This window comes from Mercenaria mercenaria, chromosome 5 (genome assembly GCF_021730395.1).
Source record: "Mercenaria mercenaria strain notata chromosome 5, MADL_Memer_1, whole genome shotgun sequence".
Taxonomy (NCBI): Eukaryota; Metazoa; Mollusca; class Bivalvia; order Venerida; family Veneridae; genus Mercenaria; species Mercenaria mercenaria.
Window position 1 is genome coordinate 21,450,650 of NC_069365.1, and position 10,141 is coordinate 21,460,790.

Here is a 10,141-nt window from a genome sequence, read left to right on the forward strand (position 1 = left end):
TAAAACAAGAAAAATGTCATCCAAATAAATTTCAAGTCCATGAAAAATGGAATCAATATCGACCATTTTTACGGTTTGTGAAGGGGAAGCTTTATCAATATCGGACATATCTACCGGTTTAAGAGGGCTAGTTTAATACTCTATATCGACCATTGTATTGAGGTCAACTGCCACATTATCAAAAGTTAATTAGTATTTCAAGTTTTCAAAATATTGATTTTGTTTGTTTTGGGTTTAATGCCGTTTTTCAACAGTATTTCAGTTATGTTACGGCGGGCAGTTAACCTTACCAGTGTTCACGGATTCTGTACCAGCACAAACCTGTTTTCCGCAAGTAACTTCTCCAAACGAATCAAAGGTGGTGGACGAATGATTTCAAACACGATGTCTTATATTAAATCGTCACGGAGAACATACGCATGAACCCAAGATCCGTAAATCTGCATTCTTCCTATTGAGCTAAGCTGGCGGGTTATTACTATTAATATCGGTAATTGAACGGTGATCGAAATAGCAATTTTACAGAGCAAAGTTGATCTACATCGGCCATTATACGCTAACAACAATTTTATACGGTAAGTTAACTTAATTATTTTAAAGAAAAAAAAATCATTAGCTTAAAATGTTTAATTGATCCAGATGATCTGTTTATTTTCTATCAATTGTTTGTAATTCCGCATGCAACATTCAACGTTTACAGTATCTAATAATAACGATTTGCTTGAATACGAGATGGAGCTATAACAATCCATATCATTCTAAAATCAGCGACTTGAAATACAATATCGTGCAGATCAAATTACTGGAAGAGATCTCTAAAATTCACGATGTTAACGCAATTTAATTTCATTTCCTAGAATGCAATCCCAGTTCCAGTCAATAAGGTGTGTCCGCATTCAAGGTATAGATATTACATTTAAGCAGAGCACCAATATATTAAATGTTATATAGATCTATAATAGAATATATTTAAGCAGAGCACCAATATACTGAATGTTATATAGATCTATAATAGAATATATTTAAGCAGAGCACCAATATATTGAATGTTATATATAACAGCATATATTTAAGCAGAGCACCAGTACATGTATATTGAATTGCAGCTTTAATTAAGAAGCCACAGGCTGAACAGCCTGATATAACTCGTATGTCGTTGTGTTTTAGTATAGTGACTACACAGAAAACAGAAAATAGTTCCGTTTTGTATACATTCATACGCAAAATGACAGAAACATTTTAATATTTTATGCACAGTATGATATGGAGAACCATGTAGGTTTCTACCTGTAACCGTTATTTAACAGAAAACTATACAGCAAGAAAGTCGGATTTGTTGGCCAAAAGGTCATATCACAAAGTCTAGTTAAGTAGGTGTTCATTCTGCCCCGGCTGTGAGCGCGCAGTCTATTTTTACTAGCAGTCTCTCTGTGCAGCAGTCTTCGACAACAATTTAGCAATTACTAAATGTTGAATCAAGCTTAAGATAGAAGCTGATCATAATTACAAGAAAGCAAACAAAATGTAGAATCTAGGTCGTCCGGAATATTTTCGTTGTTGAAAGCTTATAACGGACACACCAGTTTCTTACTAGAGTTAGTAAATGTTAATAAAATGCAGACACAGAGTTTTGTAGCTAGTATTCGCGTGCAAAAAAAAGTTGTGAAGTAGAGTTTTAAAAAAAAAAGAATCTTCGACATCTGTTACGAAATAACAGGTGATGTTAAAAGGGATATAATTTAGTTTGAACAGATAATTTTCAAAAATTATTGATGATGCTGAATAACAATGGTAGATTTCTACAGAAATTGATACTCGTTTCAATATTGATTAGGAGTTCAACCGAATTGCCATTTATTCATGCACTGTTAACTGAATATAAAATTATACCAGTACAATTTTGAAAACTATCACAAAAGCCGTCAAGCAGTCGTCAGTTATGTAATAATTCAGGTCTTTTATACACTTTACATCACTGCAGTCAAGCTGGTTGAAGAAACCGCTTTCCTTCTTTTTTATCACTTTAGGGGTTGTATATATCTACTCGATAAAATCTTCAAAGGTTTCTTGTAATATTAGGGATGGCAACGAATAGCATTTTTGGTATTCGAATATTCGGTCAACCTTCCGAACGAATATTCGAATATTCGGTCATCAACTGATCATCAAATCAACTCAAAATCCTACGTGTTTTATACAGCGACAGGCGTTAATTCTACTTTCGTTTACACCGGAAGTAATTCAGACATTGACGCATTAAAACTGACAAATCGTTCTCATCGCTTGTTCATCTTTTGGAGTATAAAATATTAATTTTCGTTATTTGCTTTTTTATACATATAATTTATATAGAATTTATTTATTTCTTACAGGAATGAAGCCCTGGCGTAAGTGAGGTCTATCCACACATATTACACGTAACCGACTTCTTATCGGATGATCGCGTAAAATAGTTCAAAACGGAGGCATTGCTTGCATTTTAACAGTAGATTCACTGCGGGTGGGATAAGGGTAATATAAAGAAAAAGAAATATTTGGCTTAACTTTGCGTCTCTTTCTCTGAAAATTGAGTACTGATTTTAAAAAAAAGTTAACCATACGAAATGCATTTATTCGTCATTTCATTCACGTAAAAAAATGATACGCATCCCATTTGACTTGTATTCTACACTTTTCGGCATTTTTCTTTACTCTGATACATCTTTTATCGACTTTGATTGAAATCTTAGTAATTAGTTCAAGTGGTGTCTGATCATTTTTAATTACACACGGTTCGCACCTACCGAAAAAATAAGGCTAGTTGTAACGGATTTGCATCAATGTGTGACCATTAAAATTTTCTAACGGTAAGCAATTATCGGTATTACCTACAGGGTACACTGTCATCACCATAGCGATGTACAATCTCGGTACGCAAATATACAAGATGACACGTCTGACAAATCGCGCGAATTTATAATGAAAGCGGGTTTTGGCAAATTAGATAACGAACACATTTTTTGTTCTTTCATTTGGCTTTTATTCATTTTTCATGATCTTATATTTTTTTCCGAATATTCGAATAGTGAAACAGTATTCGAATATTCGTGTAATGAACGAATATTCGTTGCCAATCCTATGTAATATATAAACATTATAAAGGACTGCTCACATGGCTGGTTTCCACTTTTTCTATTTTATTATCACAGCAGCGTTGTTTGTGCCGTGTGGCGGCCGTAAAAAGTCTCCCCGTACATTCAATCAGGGCTGTTATATTTCGATCTTCTCAGATCGTTCAGCATGACTTTTATGTCGTGTTACTGGTACTGTTTAGTTTCTCAGCATGAACATTTCGGCCTGGGTGGTTCCAATACTCCCGCTTTCATAGCTTCGGGTATTGTTTAATCACCCCTTGGATATGGTGCCTGCTTTTTAATTTTGTCTTTTGGCAGTTCCTGTGATATGCAGGCTCCATAACCTCAGATCCCCTTTCTTAATTCCAGTTTGTTTAGTTCTGCTCATTGTTTTCTCGTTTAGGGCAAACCCATTATTTTAACTGGGGACCATACGCCGCTTTTCATGGAATTACACGCTAGTGTAGCATTGAAGGTTCCCTGTGCACCGCCGTATGAACACATCTGCGGATGTCTCTAAATTGTTTTTTGTACTTTTAGCATGTGTAAATGTTGAGTTCTGCTCAACCCGGGGCTAGAGGGCGTGGACAGTAGCATGCATTTTAACTACCGTCCATGAACAGGCTCAATCAAACCGAGCCTGCACATTTTCGTTTTTGTTGTGTTGAGCGACCTGTGGGGTTTCCACTTTTTCTATTTTATTATCACAGCAGCGTTGTTTGTGCCGTGTGGCGGCCGTAAAAAGTCTCCCCGTACATTCAATCAGGGCTGTTATATTTCGATCTTCTCAGATCGTTCAACACGACTTTTATGTCGTGTTACTGGTACTGTTTAGTTTCTCAGCATGAACATTTCGGCCTGGGAGGTTCCAATACTCCCGCTTTCATAGCTTTGGGTATTGTTTAATCACCCCTTGGATATGGTGCCTGCTTTTTAATTTTGTCTTTTGGCAGTTCCTGTGATATGCAGGCTCCATAACCTCAGATCCCCTTTCTTAATTCCAGTTTGTTTAGTTCTGCTCATTGTTTTCTCGTTTAGGGCAAACCCATTATTTTAACTGGGGACCATACGCCGCTTTTCATGGAATTACACGCTAGTGTAGCATTGAAGGTTCCATGTGCACCGCCGTATGAACACATCTGCGGATGTCTCTAAATTGTTTTTTGTACTTTTAGCATGTGTAAATGTTGAGTTCTGCTCAACCCGGGGCTAGAGGGCGTGGACGGTAGCATGCATTTTAACTACCGTCCATGAACAGGCTCAATCAAACCGAGCCTGCAACATTTTCGTTTTTGTTGTGTTGAGCGACCTGTGGGGTTTCCACTTTTTCTATTTTATTATCACAGCAGCGTTGTTTGTACCGTGTGGTGGCCGTAAAAAGTCTCCCCGTACATTCAATCAGGGCTGTTATATTTCGATCTTCTCAGATCGTTCAGCACGACTTTTATGTCGTGTTACTGGTACTGTTTAGTTTCTCAGCATGAACATTTCGGCCTGGGTGGTTCCAATACTCCCGCTTTCATAGCTTTGGGTATTGTTTAATCACCCCTTGGATATGGTGCCTGCTTTTTAATTTTGTCTTTTGGCAGTTCCTGTGATATGCAGGCTCCATAACCTCAGATCCCCTTTCTCAATTCCAGTTTGTTTAGTTCTGCTCATTGCTTTCTCGTTTAGGGCAAACCCATTATTTTAACTGGGGACCATACGCCGCTTTTCATGGAATTACACGCTAGTGTAGTATTGAAGGTTCCATGTGCACCGCCGTATGAACACATCTGCGGATGTCTCTAAATTGTTTTTTCGTACTTTTAGCATGTGTAAATGTTGAGTTCTGCTCAACCCGGGGCTAGAGGGCGTGGACAGTAGCATGCATTTTAACTACCGTCCATGAACAGGCTCAATCAAACCGAGCCTGCAACATTTTCGTTTTTGTTGTGTTGAGCGACCTGTGGGGTTTCCACCTTTTCTTTTTTATGACTATAAGACGTGAGAGGACAAGACTTTCAAAAATAATAAATTAAACGAAGGAATTCTGAAAACAAATTTGATCCTACTCTACCAAAAACTTTTACTACATTTTAAACACTTACCCGTTTCCAAGGTAAATGTATAAATGCTTCAACCTTACGACCTTTTTATTTGGTTAAGGGGATGTAACCCTCTGCCATATTGTTCGTCCACGAAATTAATTTGGAGACGGATATCAAATTTCAAAGAGCTGATTGTCATAACATTAAAGTAGTAACTATTGAATATTGCATCGCACAGTAACTAAGACAGTAGTTTACTATATATAACATTCAACTACCGTAATATGTATACATGTATAACCACGATGGCTTGGCTGTACTTGACCAATAAGGCTGAACTTTTCTGTCTGTATTCTGAAATTCTCCAACTGTCTGCATAGCTCACCATAATTGTGTTAAAACTTTATATTTTCAATGAACAGCTTATACATGTATATGCTTTCATTGATTACTACTTTATTTATTTTGTTCGGTTTAACGTCGCACCGACACAGTTATAGGACATATGGCAACTTTCCAGTTTTGACATTAGAGGAAGACCCCAGATGCCCACCGTGCATTATTTCATCGGGCACCTGGGTAGAACCACCGACCTTTAACATGCCTGCTGGATGGTTTCCTCATATGAAGAATTTGTCGCCCCGAATGAGGCTCGAAGCCACATCGATGAGAGGCAAGTGAGTTGGTGTCATCGACCTTTAACCACTCGGACACGGAGGCCCCTCATTGACTACTAGGAAAGTATAAATTCTAGGAGCAAGTCGAACAGATCAACCTGTTATCTTACTTGGTATTGCAACCTTTCTTCTGTCTATAAAGTTCGAACGTCTTCTTTAAATGTCATCTCTAACAGAAGTTAGCTTCGTAACTAGTTACCAAGACAATTATTCATGATGTATCTATCGAATTTATTGTACCTTGATTAATAATAGAATAACATATTGGACTGAAGAGAATAATATCATCTACGAGGGTCAAAATGGTTTTAGAAAAGGCCGTAGCGCAGTTGATCACATTCAGTCTTTAACTAGTATTATTGATACAAGAAAAAAACGTAAAATGTCAACCTTCTGTGCTTTAATTGATTTTAAAAAGGCATTCGACACCATAAGTAGAGAATTGTTGTACACCAAATTGACTAAACTTGGTTTTCATTCGAAATTAATTAATGCTATTAAGTCACTCTATCAAAATGTTTTGTATTCTGTGAAACTAAATTATTTCAATACAGATTGGTTTACTGTCAATACTGGATTAATACAAGGCTGTTCATTGTCACCTTTATTATTCAACCTTTATATAAATGATCTAGCTTTAAAACTTAACATGTAATGGGATTGATATTGATGGTGAAAATGTACCTTTATTATTGTATGCTGATGATATTGTTTTAATAGCAACTACAGAAAATGACCTACAGTGTATGTTAAATGTTCTGAATTTATGGTGTGTCACAAATGTAATGAATGTAATCCCATTAAAGCCAAATATTATACATTTTCGCAATCCGTCCGTGAATCAGTCAGAATTTGTGTTTAGAATCGGTGACACAACTCTTAATTATGTAAGACAGTATAAGTATTTAGAAGTATTATTAACTCAACGTTTAGTAATAACTTATGCATCATCAGTATGGGGGTGTGATACTTTTTCATGCATCACTGCAGTACAAAATAGAGCTGCTAGGTATTTCCTAAATGTAGGTAGGTACACTCCAAATGCTGCAGTTTGTGGTGATATAGGTTGGACACCAATTTTTTATAATTGTTGGAAATCTGTGCTTGCTAATTGGTGTAGACTTAGTAGTATGAGTCAGTTAAGATTGAATAAGAAAATATTTGTTTGGTCAGATAGAATGTCAAATAATAGATGTAAGATTGGAACTACAAAGTCAGTCAAAAGTTTTTAATAGTATGGTTGTGAAATATTTTGTAATATTGAAACAGCATTTCATAAAGTTGATGTATTTAGTAATATGCTACCTAACATTCTTGATAATGTAATACAAGATTGGAGTAGAGACCGTGATACTGCACGGAATGGAATAGGAAGAAATAAGCTTAGATTATATAAAACATTCAAACAAAGTTTTTATGCAGAGCAATATTGTACAACAGTCTTTAATAGATCTTATAGGGGTGCATTAGTCAAGTTCAGAAGTGGCACAGTCCCAATTGTATTGAGCTAGGACGATATAATGGTATACCGGTGGAGGAACGAACTTGTTTTCAGTGTAGAGATTCTGTTGAAGATGAAATACATGTTCTATTACATTGTCCGTTGTATAGCTCTTTCCGAGCAGAACTGATACAAACAGCTTCAAATTTTAATGCAAATTTTACAGAACTTACTGATATTGATAAAGTTGGATATTTGCTCTCAAACAGAGATATTGTATTTTAAGTGCCAAAACCTGTTTTAATATCTTAAACAGAAGGAACATAGTACGGTATGGTTGATCTTTAAGTAATGATGCATTTGGTCCTTGGAAACATTTTATACTGTATCACATTTAATATCTAATATTATGGAAAACTATTTGCCTTTTTAGCTCGTTGTCCACCTTTTCTTAATAACTTTTAAAACAGCTAAGGCTCTGCATACGTGTTTATCATTATTACATGACTATGTAGGCCAAGACCCATAACTCTATCCTGCATTTTGTCAGAATTAGGGTCCTTTTTGTACTTAGAAATTTTGAACTATGACTTTTTCAGACAAGAGATGACACTAGCCGGCGGGGCTCTTGTTTATTTTTGCTCTCATTCAATTCTTACTCAGTTTCTCAACTTCAACCCAATACGCCGCTTCATCAAACATTTCAGTACAGTCTACCTCACTCACTTGATGTACTACTCAATAACTCACCTCCTCACTACATTCCAGTACTTCTGGTGATACTACACACTTCAGTTTACTCCACTTCACTGGATGTCAGGGTTATGTTTAAAGAATTTGTCACTAATTCCATTTATCTAATAGTATCTCTATATTATATTAAGAATTTAAACATGGTATACTTACTGGATGATGATAACCTGTATTTTGTGATAAGATCCTAGATGATTTTAAAATATATAAATGTTTTAGGCATTTAGGAATTTGTCCCTGATACACTTATACAGTCTGTCTGTTTCCAAGGGCTAAAGGCATGTGTGTGTATATAATGTGTAATATCAATATATTGTTCTTTTAGTAGATGGAGATTTTACTGTGAATTGTAGAAAATCCTTTTAAAAGTTTTAATGATAGAATATTAATATGAAACTTTTTAAAGTTTAATTCTGTAATGTTTGTTCTCCTAGTCTCTCATATTTCTTTTAAGAAAGGTTTGTATGAATATTTTATTTGTAAATGTAACTGTATTATATTTGTACTCATGCAGAGTGAGACTATAATAAATAAATCTTATCTTATCTTATCTATATTAATTACTCGATACCTATAACATCTCCGTTTGTATTTAAGACTAAATAGTCGCCACGAAAATCCATATGGGCGACATTAATGGTGCAAGATACAGGAGACGCTCCGATTCCGACTCTTCCAGGATTCTGTAGCCTGTCTTATTCTAATTTCATAAATATCTAGTTGGTGGAACGGGGTATCAAACTCGCGAACATTTATTGAAAGGGAATAATTTATTAACAAGAGAGGGGTCATGATTGCCATAGATCGTAGCTAAAACATACAATAGGTTTGGTAGTAAATCATCCAATAAACATTTTGTCGAACTACTTTGAACATTAGCCAGCAGTTTCCGAGATTATTTTAGGTTTCTCATAACGTAAAATATGATAATCTAGCCGCTCTTAATGTTTTTTTTTTCTCAAAATCAGATGGCTTTGTTTTAGTTGAGAAGAAAATTGTTACATGTAATTTTTTCTTCAAAATCTGACCAGTGGTTTAGGAAGAGATGGTGTAAATAAATTATTTAAAATTTTAGCTCAGGTAGCATTTGCGATACATGAACAAATTGTACAAAGTCTTTAGGACATTGTCAAAGTTAATTGAATCGGGCAAGAGTTTTAAAGAATTTGAACTTTACTAATGAATGTGTGAAACAGAATAATTGAAATCGGAACAACTGAACAATATTGTAGAGGTTATCTTGAAACTTTTACATAAATTATTTCAAGTCGTAACAGCGGCTTTGGAGACGTGCTCTTACCAGTTTCCTATTTTAGGTCTAGCAACTCCAAGCGGAGCAATTTGAACAACTTCGAAAGTAGAACACCTAAGCAACATCACCAACTTCTAAGTACAGAGAAATTTCTGGTGCTCGCTCAAGCAACAATAGCGCGTGTTCGTTGGTAATTTTGATATTCTCTAGTTTGAATTCTCGGTTAACTCAGGAATTGGTCTCACTTTGAAACTCAATAGCCCCTGTTTCAGAGATGTACAACAAATGTTCAAGGAAAACGGACGGACATGACGGGCGTGGTCACAATAGCGTTGGGAAGTACTAAGATTTAGATTCTATCTACCGTTTAACTCACTCAGTATAGACTCGGTAATTTGCTTCTTCATCTTTTGAAACTCTTGATCTGCCCAGCTGTTCGGAAGTCGTACGTCTATGTAAATAACGGAGGACTGGGGTCTTCCTCCACATTAGCTTGGAAATGCATAGACCTAAGAATTGTCTGGAGTTTATACACCACATATCACTCAGTCATAATAAAGGCGTTTTCCTTTCTCTAGTGCAAACATCCTATACTACAGATTGCGACGACTGAAGTCAATAGAAAAACACTGTAGTTTCTTAGAATGAATGCTTACACCAATGACAAATTAACCCAAATTGTAATATTTTGTTTTCAATCGATTCATGATAATACTAAACATCATGTGATTCCATAATTAACGTCACCTTTGTTGTCAATTTCTTCCCTTCACGAACTCTTGAAATGTAACAAACATAAACCGAAATTCATATGCATGCTTACACAGGGATATGTCCTGATTGTTTTGATTTGAAATATCTTGAGGTAAATTATG